The sequence below is a fragment of the Aulonocara stuartgranti genome, assembly GCF_965226115.1.
Source record: "Aulonocara stuartgranti genome assembly, chromosome: 3".
In the NCBI taxonomy this organism is placed as follows: domain Eukaryota; kingdom Metazoa; phylum Chordata; class Actinopteri; order Cichliformes; family Cichlidae; genus Aulonocara; species Aulonocara stuartgranti.
Genome location: NC_138941.1, coordinates 2,832,783 through 2,850,539, shown reverse-complemented (window position 1 = coordinate 2,850,539; position 17,757 = coordinate 2,832,783). Strand labels below are relative to the sequence as shown.

General features: G+C 40.8%; 1 protein-coding gene across 1 annotated transcript in view; it reads right to left on the bottom strand.

The window, feature by feature from the left end:
* The window catches only part of LOC309702403 (NACHT, LRR and PYD domains-containing protein 3-like), a 28,070-nt gene extending 23,930 nt beyond the window's left edge, over positions 1 to 4,140 (bottom strand). Inside the window, exons 1-2 of the mRNA XM_082527121.1 lie at positions 4,074 to 4,140; positions 1,608 to 1,795 (exon numbers count right to left, since the gene is read on the bottom strand). The gene's annotated coding sequence lies outside the window, so the exon portion shown is untranslated. The remainder of the gene's footprint in view (positions 1 to 1,607; positions 1,796 to 4,073) is intronic.
* Between the last annotated feature and the right edge of the window lie 13,617 nt (positions 4,141 to 17,757).

Here is a 17,757-nt window from a genome sequence, read left to right as displayed (position 1 = left end):
AATCAGCTGTTCTGCATCAAATCTGATGCCACACAAATTATTTGTGCCGCTCCAAAAAATAATTTCTGTCCACTATGAGATGAAGGAGAACAACAGCCTGATACCTGCAGGCCTGACAGCAGCAGATGTGTCACTGCTGTAACACCTGTAAACCATTGTTCTGACACACACAACAACACTATTGACTACACTACACACTAACTACACACTAACTACACACTAACTACACAAGATTTGCTCTAAACGTCTCAAATCTCTCACATCTCAAAACACCGCCGTCACTCCGTTTCTTAACAACTAAATGCCATGTTTTGATTGGTCGACATGGTACATTTTTCGACCAATAGGAAAGGCTGGGGGTTGGTATTGTTTTTGCTCACAGGCTTTCGAGCGTTTTCCTTATAAAACGCAGTTTTTACCGTTTCTTCCTGCAGTAAATATAAACAACAACAGTATTCAGGAAGAAAACCAAACATTGCAGATATTTTTATCATAACTCTGGTTTTACGTGGTCGATCAACACAATTTAAAAACTGGTATAAAGTCCACACTTTTCCTGTCAGTTGTTCCGTCTGTCCTGCTCACATCTCCAATGGTTGTACACGTTGTCATTAACGTGGCTTCACTCCACATCAGCCGCTTTGCTAAAACACCGGCACATATTTACTTTAATTTCAATTCAGGTTAGAATTCTTTTTGTGTGCTCAATACAGATTTTCTCTGCGCAGAGACCGTGCCAACAGTGCGCAGCTTAGAGGGAACATTGCTTACAAGGTGACTACCAATAAAAATGAGTGTGCTTCACTGTCAGAGCTACGGTGATTCATCCAGTAGGACTTGATAATAAAAATATTTGTTTGATGCTTTGCATTGAGGCGCATTGTTGAATTTGCAGGGACACAATAACCACAGATCAGTTGTTCAAACCACTACAGTAGGGAGCCATGTCATGAATAATAAACAAATACTAATACTAATACTACTACTAATAATAATGTTAATTTAAGTAATTGTTTTTGACTGAACATCACATATAATGTAACAAGCAGTAAATTCAGGTTAAGTGCATTATCAGCATTTGGAGGAGCTCCTTATCCTTCACTGCTCACCTCTTACAAAGTGTTCACACAGTTTGCTAGCTTCTTTCAGCCTGCTAGCTATGCTAACAAGTCTACTACACACACTTGACTCGGTCACATGACAGACAGCAGAGATAGCTGCTCTGCTAGCTAAGCTAACTCATGTTAGCTTAGCTAGGTCAAGGTCAAAGAAATGAGGCGATGCTGCTGGGAGTTACGTCACAGACTAGCAGAATTTAGTTATTCAGCATAATATTTAATCCTTATTATCTGCTCCTCTCACCTCTGTTTACATCTGAAAACAAGAAAATTTAGCCAACAGTTTATTAGCTTTGGTGAAATTATAAACAGGCATCAGCGCGGTCACCTATACTGTCCTTTAATGCTGGAGCAGCAGGAACACCAGTTAATCTAAAATCTCCTTTTCTCTCTAAAAAGTGACAGCAGACTGAGTCAAAGACAGAAACCTTATTTAAACACCAAATATTCACTTCCTGATCCAGGATTCAAAGAGGACGTTGAACTTACTCAGCTTCTTCCAATGAACGTCTTCACTCTGCAGCTCTCTGCTGTCTGGACCAGGTCTGTGTAGAAACAGAGAAAATCCTCTGCTTCTTCTCCGTCAGCAGTCGTCTGTGTCTGCAGACTGCGTCACATTAAACACTTCACACCAGCAAAGAGGCTGAAGCTCACAGGTCAAAGGTCAGCTGCTGCACCTTATGTGATATTAATTTGATCAATCATTATCTTGGAGCAGGTTTCTGTTCCAACTCCAACACACAGAAAACAACCCTGAGAACGAATCAGATGATATGTGGGTGTGTCTGCAGGCTTCAATAGATGAGCATTAAACACTCAGCAAAGAGGCTGAAGCTCACAGGTCAAAGGTCAGCTGCCACACTGTATATAACAATTCACTTTTGAACAGTAGATAGCCTGTAGGCGTCTCTGCAGTGATAAACAGTTTACACATTAAACACTGAACCATAAAAGAAGCTTGAGCTGCAGCTCACAGGTCAAAGCTCAGCTGCTGCACCCACTTATGAGTTTAAATAAATCATGAACAGTCCAACACCTATGAATGAAATTTAGAGGATTCAAAGAAATATTGATAAAAGTTCTCGGAGCTGCTGTGCAAATATTTTTAACTCACTATGGAAACTCCTGGTTTCAAACTTTAAGCTTTTTTGCTGAAGCAGTTGTACAGAAATAATATTAAACTATAGCAGTACTGATATACAGTGATCCCCTCAAAAATAAACACAGATATAAAACTTCTGTCCATTCTGCCATTAAAACGGTAAAATAGATCCACTGATCTGATTTTTTTACTGTTTATGAAGAATAAGCAAATATATTATAAGATGATGAGAGGTGAAAAAAAAAATCCTCAGAATCACTCATTTGTATTCAAATATCAAAGTTCGTGTTCATCTGTTCCTCTCCTACACGTCACTATAAAGTTTAATCTTCTAAAAGTCAAAGTTTGAGTTCATATTCACTGCAGTTTAGTACAATATCTACATGTTAACGTTTGTTTGTGCTAAACTGTTCATTTGTTCCGTTTCATAATAAAATATATAAACATCTGTAACATCTGCACTTTAATATCTGGTATTTTGTACAGACAGAAGACAAAAGGTTTACTTTAGTATTAAAATATGAGTCCCGTACAAATCAAATATGTATATATAAAACTTAAAACTGATTTTTTTCAAACTTTTTTCCTCACCAGGAAAAAAGAAAAACTTTTTACATGTCAAAGCTCAACATCTGACTTACTATTAATATAAAAACCGTGACTGAAGCATCTTTAAATGTTCCGATTTATTAACAGTGTTTTAAACTTAATACAGTAACGTTTGTTCAGTCTGAGAAATGTAAAACATGTTTTATCCTCCATCTTTGTTTCAGTGTGAACAGTCTGAGCCGACAGTTCGTGATATTTTTAACAGAGGCCGACCTGCTGAATCAAATTTGTTTTAAAAAACAAAGTCCTCTGCTGTCCCTCCACCTGCTGCCTCTGAACACGAAGGGTGAGAACTTTAAATTAACACTGTGGCAGATATGTAACGTTCTTTAAATGATCTCACTGACTTACAGACAAACGAAGGAAGACGTCTGTGGTGGCTGAAACCTCCACCCAAAACATATCCACAGACAGGAGGTTGTTGTAGTTTTGTAATTTTTAATTAGTTTTTATTTGCATTTCTTTTTCACTTTGTGTTTTTAATTCTGTTTAGTTTCAGTTAGTTTCCACGGTGAGTTTGCTTGTTTCAGTTTATATTTGATTTTTTATTTATTATATATTTACGGGGTCAGAGGCTGGACTGACGTAGATTAATGTAGATTTTATGATAAAAACGGAACTTTTTGAAAGCAGTGACTCAGTCTTTTTTTTTTAGCCAAACTAACAACACTAACAGGCCATTTCCTGTAAAATGTTAATCAGTTTTCCAAAATCATTTCATTGATCATTCTCAATAATTTAGTTTTAGTTTGTGTGTGCAGTTTTTATTTCTACTTTAACTTTTTTCAGATCTAGCTGTTCTAGTTCTAAGTTGAGTTTCAGTTTTCTGTGTTTTGTAACACTTCTTCCTGTTGGAGAGGAGCCAACAGTTTGTGACGCAGTATTTTTAAGACCGACATGTTGAACCTGAATCTAACACACATCTATACGAAGTATTCATTTACAAAGTGCGCTCTCTGTCTCCTGCTGTGCGTGTAAATAAAAACATCTGGAGCTCAGCGGCTCTCCGGTTGAGCTCAGGCCACATTCAGTGTGTTTAGTCTGATTCCCGGACTCTGATCACACAAGGCCAGAAAATGGCGGAGACACTCGGCCTTGTTGGAAAACGTTACACACTGACTTTAATGGAGAGACCGGAAATACAAACACACACAGTTTGTTGTGTGAAGAAATCAAACACGAGCTGAACAAACAGTAAAGTTCCTAAAGACAAACTGTTAAAGGAGGAAACAAAGCAAACTTACAGTTTCTTCACACACCAACAACAAGCTCCACTCCACACCTGGACACTAAACACGGACACACAGGTGAGCTGCTTCCTGGAAGGAGGCGGGGCTCCACCTGAAACTCAGCACAGGTGGGAGGGGCTCAGCTCTGTGTGTGCTGATGTGTTAACTTTAAAAATATGCCGTCTGACTGCTCAGACTGAGTCAGAGTAAAGTTCACATGCTGACGTGTGGAGACATGAAACCTTGTTGTAGCTGCAGGTGTGAACACACTGATCCCAGATCAGCTCTGCTGTATTTGTAACATGAACATTTCTGCTGCAAAGCTTCAAATGTTCAGCATGTTTCTCTGTTTCCAGTCTATAGATCCAGTCACACTTTCTACCTTCACCTGTGCAGTAAAGACTGAGAGCAGAGCTGAAACCAAGCGTCCAATCAGTGAGCAGCATCAACACCTGAGCTTCATTCAGACTCTGTTATTGAAGATGTTGTTGGTACAAAGTTCATCTGCTGCTCACATGAATCCATGAAAGATTTATTTCACTGAATGTTTCTTCAAAGCTCATTTCAACCTGTTGAAGTCATGAATGAAAGTGCAGACTGAGAGTGGATCACATGATGTTTGAGGTGTGTCATGTGACATGTTCAGTATTGTCACACATGTCTAGATTGTCCCTGATATCATAACTGCTCAAACACTGATGATTATATTTGAAGAATTATTCCTGATGGCAGCAAAGTTTGAATGGAGCTCTCTGTCTGTGCTGATTTGTCGCCCTCTGGAGGTCAAAGCACAAACTGCATGATGTCACTGTAACCACCACAGAGACAGGAAGTGTTTTTATGACTGAAACACTGAAATGATGCTAACGGCTGTCGTTAGGCTCACTGACAGCAGTGCTGATGTGTTCATGTCAAACACTGGCTCAGGTCAGACTCCTTCATCCTTCTCCAGCGTGAGGCCGCCCTCAGACCCACAGGAGCTCTGACCTTTGACCTCCTGACCCTAACCATTTTAGTCTTGTTGCATCTTTAAATGCAAATCCATCCAAACTGTAGCCGAGCAAAAGAAGCTGGAAGCTGTTCTATGAATGATGTTGTTGAAGGAGCTTGGAAAGAAAAGCGTCTGGACTTCTTTAAGTTGCTTGAAGAGGGACATGGACGCCTTAACGCCCACTCACATCCTGGGACATTTGATCACAGGAAATCACATGATAGCGTGGGGCTAGATCTCACAATGGGTTCACCCAAAACCTTGGCTGATTGAGACCCACACCCGTTTTCACGGAGGAGGAGGAGGAGTTTCACATGCTGAACATGTGACAGCCTGGTTTAAAGGGACCAAAAGTAACTGGACACCTGATTCAGTTCAGGTTTATTCATCCGCTCCAAACCACAGCAGCAGTCACCTCCAGGGAACCAGCTGATCCATGTAACTGGGGACAGACCACAGCCCAGAGCACTGGTTCATGATGTGTTTGTGGACTGTAGGTTGTTTGGATAGAGATGAGATGTACTCAGCAGTCTGTCTCTAATGTTTAATGAAATGTTCTGAAGATGACGATAACTTGTGATTTTCTTTTGAATGAATCTTTAATCGTGTTGTAGGGCCTCTGACTCTCATGAAGATTTTCACATCAATGTGCTTTTCACAAAGATATTAACAATGAAAATGACGTGCAGCCCTGAACTACTCATGCGTTAACTCAGCGGTTCCCAACCCCCGGGTCACGGACCGGTCCGTGAGTCGTTTGGTACCGGGCCGTGAGAATCGAGGCTCGGTGTGAGATTGATGGTTGATAGGTTTGTAGCATAAACCTGTTCGCTGGATCGTTCAATCCAGCTACACAGCAAAGCAAGACACGAGTAGTTCTTTATGTTTCTCGTGCACGGGAGAGAACTGGACCAATGCCGTTCCTTCGCTTGACCACAGTCGCTCTCGTCCGTTCCCTCGTAACACTGTTCTTTTATTGAGGTTACATGAACATACATAGGTTCATTAACATACACGTGAACAAAGGTACCAGTCTGTATGTTATGTAGGTGTGTGTGTGTGTGTGTGTGTGTGTGTGTGTGTGTGTGTGTGTGTGTGTGTGTGTGTGTGTGTGTGTGTGTGGAGTCAGAGTGTGACCCATAAACGACTTCCCTAAACCTGCTGGTCTGGAAGTCCAGCAGTTCATCTAAACAAAAGGCACTTAGACTAAAACAGACATCCTACCACAAAACAATAAGAAGGTAGCACCTCTCCCATGATCCCAGGACGTGGGTGTGAATGCCAGAACACTCTGGAGTCACACAAAGTCTTTAAAGACTACTATCATTACACAATTGGTTCTACACCTCTGAGCATATATGGTTAGATATTCCCCAATAACAATGACAATGATAAAATATAAATCCAACAATGGTTTTCAGGGTTTTTAATCGATAACTTCGTTTCCCTGGGTCTTTCCCGTGTTGTAGTCCTGTGTCTTATTTTGAAAGAAATGTTTACGCGTTACCATAGCGACCAGAGAGCATTAAGGCTGCAGACAGGTGCATCCAACAACATTTTATTTTCCCTTATTTGATTTATGGACCTAACTGTATGAACTGGACTTTGGCTGTAATGCTGCTCCTCTTCATCATTGCTGTGTTGCATTTCCATCATTCTGCTGCTGGATTCACTGCAGGCTTTAACAAACACTCCTTTGGGTCCAGGCCCAGCCACGTGTTTGTAAGCTGCTGTGCTCCTCACAAATAAAGCCTGAAGCAGCTCAGACTGTTAGAAGCAGCACTGAGCCCTGTTACAGTTATAGTGTTAGAGCAGCGGCTGCAGCCTACAGCATTTAAACTAGCTGACAGTAAACACATCAGTCCAGATGTTACCACATTACTTTGTGATGCTGAGAGTTAAAGGAGACTGGCTGATTAAAATCCCATTCCTTACATCACCGTCCTCTGCTCTGACTGCTTTCATTTAATCACAATCAGAATACTTTTTTGATCCCAGGGGAAATTATTTAGGTTACAGTGCTGCAGCACAAACAGGAACAAAGACACAACACACTAAGTAAGAAATAGCACAATATACACAATATATACATGCATACATATGAGTCACTTATAAGTAACATGTGAGTGCTGGGGTCTATGACAGCAGGCAGGTCTGTATTTATGTCCAGGCTGACATGAACAGCTAGTAGTTCAGGGTTCAACACTCAGGAAAGTGTGTGACCTTCCACACTGACAGAAGATGCTAAACATGACTTTAAACTGTTGTTTGTTAAAGCCTCACAGATCTGAGAGCAGGGCTCAGTGGGTACATGAGCCTTTATACATGAAGGCTTTCTGTTTCCAGGAGAGGAAACATGTGATCCAGCTGTGTTTGGTCACATGGATCTGCTCTGCATGGATCACCTGACTAAAACATGTTGTTATTATTGTTCTTACAGTCTTAAATCGGTACATCAGGTGGGTCACATGACACCCGGGGGTGACAGCAGCATCTTTCCTCTTTAGAAAGCTGCTCTCTGTCCCAGGAGCTGTTGTCACAGTAACAGCAGGAACAGGAAGTCACATGCTCTCTGCTCTGTGATTGGCTGCTTCTTATCTCAGCTTCCTGCAGAGGGTGGGGTCTGCTGATAACGCACACCAACAGAAGTGTGACTTTCACTTCCTGTTTATTGCTGTTGTTCTTAAAGCTCTCAGGCGATGCTGCAGCGCCCCCTGCTGACACAAACTCCTCCCTCTGTCTCAGAGGTCACAGGTCAGCCTGCTGCAGAGGGTCTGCCTGTTCATGGACTTCCTGTTACAGAGACGGGTCTCAGCGTCAACACTAGTTTCTGATTGGACGGTGTGGAAACCGAGCTTCCTCCAGCCGAGTGATGTGTGGATTCATCACTCTCTGTGGATCAGTGTAAGTCTGTGTGTGGGTCAGCTGCAGGACTTGTTTGACCTTTGACCCTGGCAGGCAGAGCTGGTTACTGCTGTGTGACTCCTGCCGTCGCTCCACTTTAAATTTTACTTAAAATAAGTCCTGACATGGCCCCGCCCCCTCTGACCTGCTGCTCCTGGATGTGCTGAGGACACAGCGGAGGCTCAGAGGGGGCGGGGCTTTTCCCGTGGCGGTAACCAAACTGCATTAGGTCACTGCACTGCCAGTGTTTAACCACACCTCTTCTGACTGACCTTTGACCTCTGACATGTTGATTTGATCCTTATTTAATGACGTCTTTTATCTAGTGATTTAATTCTGTGTATTTATATGTGATGGTGTTCCTGAGTTCAGTCTCAGCTGATATCCACAGACGCTCCTATTGGCTGGTTTTAAAAACACATTTTTCCATTAAAGAGACTCTTTTAAAAACACGTCTGCCTGAAATTCACATTTCATTTATTTTGGGGGATTTTAACAGAGAGATAGAACTTTATGAATCCCTCATGTTTATTCTCCAGGAAATCCAGTTTGTAGCAGCAGAACACCGACAAATCTTTACACAGCACAGAATTAGGATATCAAATAAAGGGGAATAAGAGAATATGAATATAAGCATAAATATGTACATATATACTCAGACCTCACACAGAGACAGCAGCTACACTGTGTGTGGATGTGATCCACAGTCACAGCTGTGGGTTTCAGTCAGTGTGTCTCTGACTTCATGGTCACATTTCAAAGCTTATTGGAGCCAGAAGATGTTCAAGTAAAAGATTTATTGCTGTACTCGTCTACCAGGATAACAGGAGGTTCATAAAGCTGTGTAATACTTCAGCTTTACATCATGCAGTAGTAGTTTATTAAACCCCCCAAAATATGACTATCCAGAGTTGGGACCAGGAAGCAGAGTTGCAGTCTTACACGCCTCTCTGCAGCTTCTCTCCTCCTGCTACCCCCCAAAAACCCATCTCCATAGAGACTGTGTCAGCTCCCAAACAGAAAAAAACAAACTAAAAACCAGCAACAAACAACTTAAACATAAACAATCACAAAGAAAGAACAATACAGTATCCACATCTGAACCAAAGAGTAAAACAGTGAAATGTGGATTATTAAACATTAGGTCTCTCTCCTCCAAGTCTCTGTTAGTACATGTTAGTAAAAACATTTCTGCATTTTATCCATATTTTATTTTTAACTCAAAATCAAAGATTCCAGATTCTCCTACATGTTGGTTTTGAATCAGATAGGACGACAGATTTCAGGTGGCCCTGTGTCTTTCTCTATTACATTTGCCACTGTGTAACTCAAAGTTATTTAAGGACTAGTTTATTTCAATGGATGAGTTTACTGACTGACGCGCAGAAGAAATAGTTCTTTATGGAGCCGAGATGGTGTGAATGATGAGACCAAAGACTGCAATATCTTGTACCAAAAATATATTGAATAAATGGAGGAAAGGGGAAATGGAACAAAATAATTAACACAACACACAACATAAATGCCCACAATTAAATAATAAATCAATGCTGTGATCTTTCTGTGCAAAAGTCCTTTTTGGTCCTCTTCTTTTTAAAGTTCACTTTTAAGGTATTCCTCCTTAGAGTCCAGCTTCATACAAATGGGGAAATATGTCCGTAATCCAAAGACGGCTAAGTGGGGGAAAGAGGGGAAACAAAGAATGGTCCTACCGGCTCGCCACTTCAATATGAAGAAGATTAATTCAAAGGGAGGGAACAAAACCTGACCTGTAGGTCAGAAAAACGTCCATTGGCACATCAAGTTCGATTCAGTTTACCGGTAAACAAATATATTTTTCTGCAAGCCTATGTAACAATGCAAATCATCATCAACCAATGTACAACAGTTAAATTATTAATTATCTTGGCTACGTAGCTTAATCTATACATTCCAGTAGCGTTCGCTACAAACAATACAAAAACAACAATAAAGAAAACAGCTGTCTAACAGACAGCATAGCCGAATTCAAGGCAACACATAACAATAATCATTCAATTGCACTTTGTTTCAAAGTAAGCCCATAAAAATGCTTAAGTAAATAAAAGTGTTCAAAAACAGCGGTTTTTGAGCCGGAGTTCTGCTCGCGGTGGGAACGCCGCCGCACAAAGTCATTTTTTAATCGCGCAAACGATCGACTGGTTACTGACAACCAAAAGGTTGTTTTTGGTAGATATTAAAGATCATGGGTGGGCGGGGCAAATGGAGCAGTTTTCTACAGTCGAGTAAAATTCCAGGAAAGAGCTGGGTGTGGCTTTCCTTTAAATCACATGATCAACAGCTTTAAGATGGAGGCAACTCGCTCAGTGTTTCCTGTTTCATTCTTAGACTGTGGCGATGGTAAGTAGCAGCTTTTCACTTGTTACCTGGCATCTTTTCAGCCACCAATGATAGTCATTGTATGTTATCAACATTTCACTAACTATGTTGTCTCTCATGTTTAAAATAGGCCGACCAAGAGCAAAATAGGTATGTCTGCAGACTCTGCTGTAGCCAAAGTTATCAGATCTCCTGTGTTTTTAAATCCCTAACTGCTCGATCATTATCATTTTAGAAGACAACAATTTCTCAAAGGAGGTTCAAAACTAATGCCTACAAGATTACCAAGAGGATGGTTCGGGGCTCTTACATGACTCCGGGAAGTCAACACTTGGTGGATGAGGTGTGTTACCTTTGACACTTTTAAGACAGTCCTGTTTATCACTACTAACAATAAGCAAATATGTTTTCACTCAACAGATCCTTCACAGCATGTTGTTTCTGGGCAAAATCAACAACATCCCCTTTTCTCCAGAAGAAATCTTCCCTAATCCTTTTGTTTTGGGTTCTTTAATGAGAAGATATCCCAGGCCTTTAAAGTTGTATTCGACTCAGCTTCCCAGGCGAAGTCCCTTCTCCTGTGTGCTCGACATGGTAAGATAACTCTTCTCACATTTTCAGTCAATCTGACAAACTTCCAGTTTTTAGGAAAGTATAATGCAAAGTGCTTTTTTACTGAGAAATCCAAAGAAAATCCATACTGTACCTTATACTTCAACATATGCTTCTAGCTATACTTCTCCACCAAACACAGAGACTGCAGGAGAGCTGGAGACTTGCTTCAGAATTTGTTAGTTCTAAATAATGTCTAACAGACTCATTATTGGAGATGCTTACAGTCTTCAAGGCGTATATGATGCTGTCACTGTGTAGCTGCTGGATCTGTTAAGCTCAAAGACTCTAAATTCAGCGTGTTTTGACAGCCCGGCATAGCAAAATAGAAAAAAAAAAGGTCAATTAGCAAATTTAATTATAAATTAGTGAGAACAAAGATGGATTTTTGCTTATTGATTTAAAATTAAATAGATTTTTGTGACTTGTTTCACCCCCTATCTTAAAATGTCTAAACCAAAAGCATCCAATGGTCCTGCATAGTTAAATAAGTCAAGCAGCGAAACAAACATGTTGATCAACTTTCTATGAAAAACAACTATATAATCAGGTGCAACACTTTGACCAGATCTGTAACTGTTTTCAGATCGTCCTGCAAAATAACTCAGAGAATGAAGAGCAAATAAAGCAGAGTCTGCAAGATCTCCTCACAGACTTGGACTTAGAAGAGAATAATAAAAAAACAGCTTTCGTCTCGTCCACCATCTGCATTTCTCAAAAATCCCAAACCAACAAATCAGAAAGGTACTGCGGAGTCTCCATGTCCACCAAAGGTCCTAACGCTGGGAAAATTATGATTGCTGCCTCCTGTCTTAGCAAATGGCATAAATATGTATCTGGTGCGGTGATGACCTATTATCCAAACACAGTCCAGAAAGATTACTTTGATGGAACAATTGAAGTACCTGGAAATATCAGGTGTGAGGCTTTTTGTCTCCGTGATGGTGCCAGAATGAAGCCTTGCAGATCATGTAAGAATTTGTTTGGCTTGAACACAGAAGACCTCAGAGAGTGGCCATATGGTAACTGTGCTGAAGCTGAGAGCCTGAGCAATTTGCTTGAAAATGAGAGAGAAGTTGAAACACATGTGGATGAATACTCAGCTGAAAAGGACAACAGGCAGAGAGCTGAGGATGAGGTTGGTAGGGTTCTTAGAACTGTGTTGCAAAGGATTCGGTTTAACTGGACAGGTGAATTTTACAACCCAGAACAAGAGTGAGATTTCATGAAATCATTTGCATTCATCATTCTGATAAATCAAAGATTCTCTGCTCTGACAGCATCTGTGTGGATTTTCTGTAATCACAGAGACGTGTATAAGCATGTTTACTTTCCATCTCCATGTAATTGTCACATTTAATAATTAAAACTGGCTTCTATGGGTTTTTGTTTGTTTGCTTACATATCTAGTGTTTAATGCAATATGAAGCATTATCAGACAGCATTTATTGGGAAGAATCCCATTTTCATACTGGTCTGTACCCAGGGTACACAGAAAATAAAAACACATGTTTTCTTATTATGATCCCAACTATAATTTACTTAAGCAAAAGCACTACATGTGTAGTTATAATATTTATAGCAGTTACTGTTGAGCTTTAAATTTATCATCTTAAATGTTTATATGCTGATTATATTGCTTTATATAAGAAAGGCCTAACTCTGAGTACACTCTGTGCCAAAAAGTGCTGACAGGAAACTGCATGCTTTTGCAGAAACGTGCTTTTGCAGCTAGAAAGTGAAGCTGATATATATCAGTTTTAATTAGTTTTTACCAACTGCTTGCTAGGGCAATCCCACGAGTTTGGTGTTTTTGTATTGAACATGATTCCAAGTGCTTTCTATAACACATAGCAGAGGTGCCACAACAAAGACTGAGAAGAGGACAGGAAGAGACGGTGAAAGAGATGCACTCCTTCGCCATTCATGTTAAAGCGTTGCATAGCTTTAATTTTAGAGAGTGTTGCATAACTTCAGTCATTTTTCTACCACAGGTGAAGCCAAGAATTGTGAAGCTCTCTTTTGGCCAAATACCAGAATCTGTAAGAAGAAGAAAAAACAAACAATCAAATAGGTCATTATTAAGAGAACAACAATCTCTTGATGATTATCCACAGTGTCTTTGATAACTCTGAGATACAAACTGTCAAGTATATACACATCCCAGCAAACAATAGCTGTGTTTGACTAAAGCGATTAATAACAAGGACAGAGCTACAATCACTACAGTCAAACATAAAGGGCTTAATCCTGAATCCAAGTCTGAGCTGTGATGCCGTTGGTGCTGAAAGCTGCTCAGATCCTGAAGCTGCACGTTTTGTCTCTCTCTAACCAAACCAGCAGCAAAAGAAGACACATTTCGCTTGACATAAACATTGTCATGAATTCCCTCTTACTTTTGCTGGTTTGCTTCCACCACCATTAAAACACACACAGAAAAACAACACAGCACAGCTCTCTGCCTCTCTCAGTGTACTTTAAGAACACCGTTTCCCATCTCAAATCTCTGTTTTTGGCATTATTCGCTTGCTTGTTATGAAGCAGTCTACCGTTGTTTACAGCCATTTTTTTTTAATGACTTCCGACAAGACAGCCTCATTTCTGCTGTTCAATACCAAATTTTATTAATTTTTTTCAAATTAAGTGAAACTGCAAAATGCTCTGCTGTGTCTCTATTAAAACCTCTTATTAAAACCTCTGAATCACTTCAGCAGCATCAGCCAATGTACATTTGTTGAGTCGTGGTTCTCGTCTGCTTTTGTTCTACTGCAGAATAATATTTTTAAGGTTATCTACTGTAAAAAGCTAGGCCAGGAAAATCTGCTTCATGGTTTTGTGTTTTATCCTCAGTTACTTTGACACAAAAGCATCTGCTGTGATGCTCACACCTCTGATGAAGTTTCACAAGTGTCAGTACTGATAAATGATCAGAATTATAATGTTTCTGACTCTCTGAGTAAGAATTAAATGGAATCTAATTGGGACCTTGTGAATTGGAATTGAACAGGTTCTAGAAATCAGTGATGATACTCAGCTCCAATACCCACCTATGATATTAGGCTGACGAACGCTGACTGGGTTTCATTTACCAGCTTTTTATGTTCTTCCTGCAGTTTCCTCCCCACATCACTCATCTTAACTTTTTTCCAGTCCTCCTCAGTCTAAACAGAACACACAACAATACAAAGAAAAGCTCAGGTGATTGATCTCTAACACTAGGCATCCCCAGTCTTATTCTTAGCAGTCTAACTTCTCACCATATCTTTGAAGGCCTCTCCATTGTAGTAGCGCTTGGATGCTGGATACTCTATCGTTTTGTCACATAGTTCCAGGAAACTGGAAGCCACCAGATGCAGCTCCTCTCCGTCATAGCCGTACAGCTTTTTGTCCTCACGCGTCATCAGCACAAGCTCGTCACATGGACATGAGGTGCCCTTTACCACACCAATAACCTGCATTTTTACAATCTCGGGAAGGTAGAATTTTCCCCAGGCGTTAACTTCATCATCATCCCCGTCGTATTTGGTGTTCTCAAGCTCTTCTATCCACAGGTCAGCACCACTTGGCTTCTTCAGGTGAACGCACATGCTTTTGTTTTTGGAAACAAAATCTTTCACCCATTTCAGGTACTTTTCACCTGGAAAGAAGCAGACAAGGAAATATGGATGAATGTAGAAGTGTTGGAAAAGACAAATAGCAAGGTTATCCTACAGCAGTTTGTGAAAATGTTGTATCTTGAAATAAGCAGGCAAAATGAGGATCTCACTTATCTCATATGTTCTGACTACCGACTTTCTTCAGTTAAAGGACAAAAAAAGGGCACACTGGAGGCTGACAGAGTGTGCAATGGTGGGAATCATTTTGCAGAACTCACTAAAGTTTGTTTCTCCTGGAACAAGCTTTTTACACTTCGGCAAATGAAAATACTGTGTTAAACTAAAAAAGAGCACCAGACCAAGGTCTACAGTACTAACAGAAAAGCATGCCGTTACCTGTTGCCTGTCGACACAGCTGCTGATCTTCCTCACCAAAAAAATGAGGATCCCTGAAAGGAATAGAAAGGTTATGTTAAAATGAATGACTGTCACGGTGATCATGGGAAGCTCCGAAATATCACAACAATAGCTACGAAATCACAAAATGCAGTGTGATGTCTGTAAGCACCAAACATGACATCTCTGCAAATTCATCTTGAAACATGTAGGTACCTCACACGTACAGCTGCAGCCATCTCAGCCATTTATCACTGTGGCTGCCAAGTGGCTGCCACTTCACAAGCGCATGGCACAACATAGAAGAGCCACCTCCACAGGACAAGACTCAGCAGTCCATCTGCATCTTAAGGATAAAGGACACTCTTTCGAGGATGCCAATGTTCACATTTTGGACAGAGAGGACAGATGGTTTGAAAGAGGAGTGAAAGAAGCCATCTATGTCCACTGTGAGCGACCATCTTTGAACAGAGGCGGGGTTTACGACACCAACTCTCTGCCATCTATAATCCAGTTTTGAGATCCCTTCCCAGACGCCTTAACGCCCACTCACATCCTGGGCCATCTGACCTCAGGAATTCGCATGATAAGGTGGGGCCAGGTTTCACAATGAACTCACCCGAAACTCTGGCTGATTGGGGCCCACACCCAGTTTCACACCTTGGCTCAGGTGATTAGAGGATCATCAGGGGGTCCTTTTGTCCCTCTGTGGGGGGAAACTCCCACTGGGTTTATATCTGGGACTCTCCACCATTTGACCTTAGAACTGAAGAAGCTTCTCGGATGAGAGGTGAAACGTCTTCAAGTAACTTAAAGAAGCCCAGACGCTTTTCTTTGCAAGCTCCTTTGACTACGATGACCTGGATGACTGAGAACCTTCACAGACATAAGGTGAATGTGACAAACAAAGCGCCTTCTTGTTCTCTGTGATAATGTAAAGTTATTAATGAAAAAACAAACGAGTAAAAAACGGACTGGAAACATGTCTTCAATCAAAACTCGACAAAAACAAAGAAACAGCCTCACTTCTCTGCGACGCTCCCTAAAAATGACGTTACGTGTTACGTACCAGAGATTTCTATACAGCCCTTTATCAAGCCGAGAGAAAGTGACGCAAAACCCTCCAACTAATAACGACTAGCAGAGAGGCTCAGCTGAGTGTAGTTACCTGGTTTGCAGACGCATACAGACGTTTCCTGTCCTCTCGGATGCAGCTGTGATAGAACATGTGGTGCATTACCGCCACCAACTGGCTTGGAGTGAGGACCGGAAATCGCTCATGCCAAATCAAAAAAAAAAAACATAAAGAAAGATTAAGTGAAGAGATAAATGAATACATTAAATCAAGAAGAAAAAAACCCACCACCGGACATATACATCCTCATATCCTTCTGTACAAATGAGTTTGTTTTAGAAACTGAAAAAAGCCACAAAACCTTCACATCTAGAAATCCTTTGCAGTAAAACTTGTTTTTTGGCAGGTTCCACAGGTTTTGAATCAGTTTTCTTCTTTATTCCTGATAATTTTGACAATGAAAAAGAACATGTTCTATAGGGCTTTGGAGTTGACGTCACGCCGCAATGCATTGTGGGAGCGCGGCACCATTTTCGAGGTCTACGAATCAAAACAAACACACTGTGTTGGAACGACGATTACAAGATGCTTAAAAGCAGCTCAAAAGAGAATGGACTGTATAGAGACCGATTGCGTCCAGAGGCGAAGCGGCGGTACTTGCAGAAAATAGCGTGCAGTGGAAATGTGGACCCGTATGAAATACGGCCGTGGAGTAGAAACCCTGAAGACGTAGCCTGATATATTTTCGTACCTTATCTGTGGAGTCAGCGCGTACAAGTCGTCATTCAAACAAAGGTAAGTCAGCTCGAGTACTGCGTGTGAAATGCGTTTGATTTCCCTGCAAACATTCACATTAGTGCAGCATAAATTCATTCATGAGGGGAAATTACAGTGAGAACATGTGGAGGCTGTTAGAGGGAGAAGATAGTGAGTTCAGTGCAGGGCTGTGCAGAGAGGTTTAAAGGGGCGGGTGCTCAAAGTTAAAAAGGGGCACATTGAACCAGGCTGAATAACAACAACACACATTCATCAAGAATCTAATATGGGAAGGGCAGGGCTGTGTTGGTCTGAGACTGTAGACATTAAAAAGTCCACAGGAGAGATGGTAGCTGATTAAACAAGTGTCATGAGATAATAACAAAATGCAAAGATTGGTGACAGCGCTTGGAACCATAAGGCAACAAAAACTATGTATGTAAAAAAAAAAAAAAAAAAAAAAAAAAAAAAAATATATATATATATATATATATATATATATATATATATATATACATATACACACACACAGTGGGGCAAAAAAGTATTTAGTCAGCCACCGATTGTGCAAGTTCCCCCACTTAAAATGATGACAGAGGTCAGTAATTTGCACCAGAGGTACACTTCAACTGTGAGAGACAGAATGTGAAAAAAAAATCCATGAATCCACATGGTAGGATTTGTAAAGAATTTATCCGTAAATCAGGGTGGCAAATAAGTATTTGGTCACCTCAAACATGGAAAATCTCTGGCTCTCACAGACCTGTAACGTCTTCTGTAAGACGCTTTTCTGTCCCCCACTCGTTACCTGTATGAATGGCACCTGTTTGAACTCATCATCTGTATAAAAGACACCTGTCCACAGCCTCAAACAGTCAGACTCCAAACTCCGCCATGGCCAAGACCAAAGAGCTTTCGAAGGACACCAGGAAAAGTATTGTAGACCTGCACCAGACTGGGAAGAGTGAATCTACAATAGGCAAGCAGCTTGGTGTGAAAAAATCAACTGTG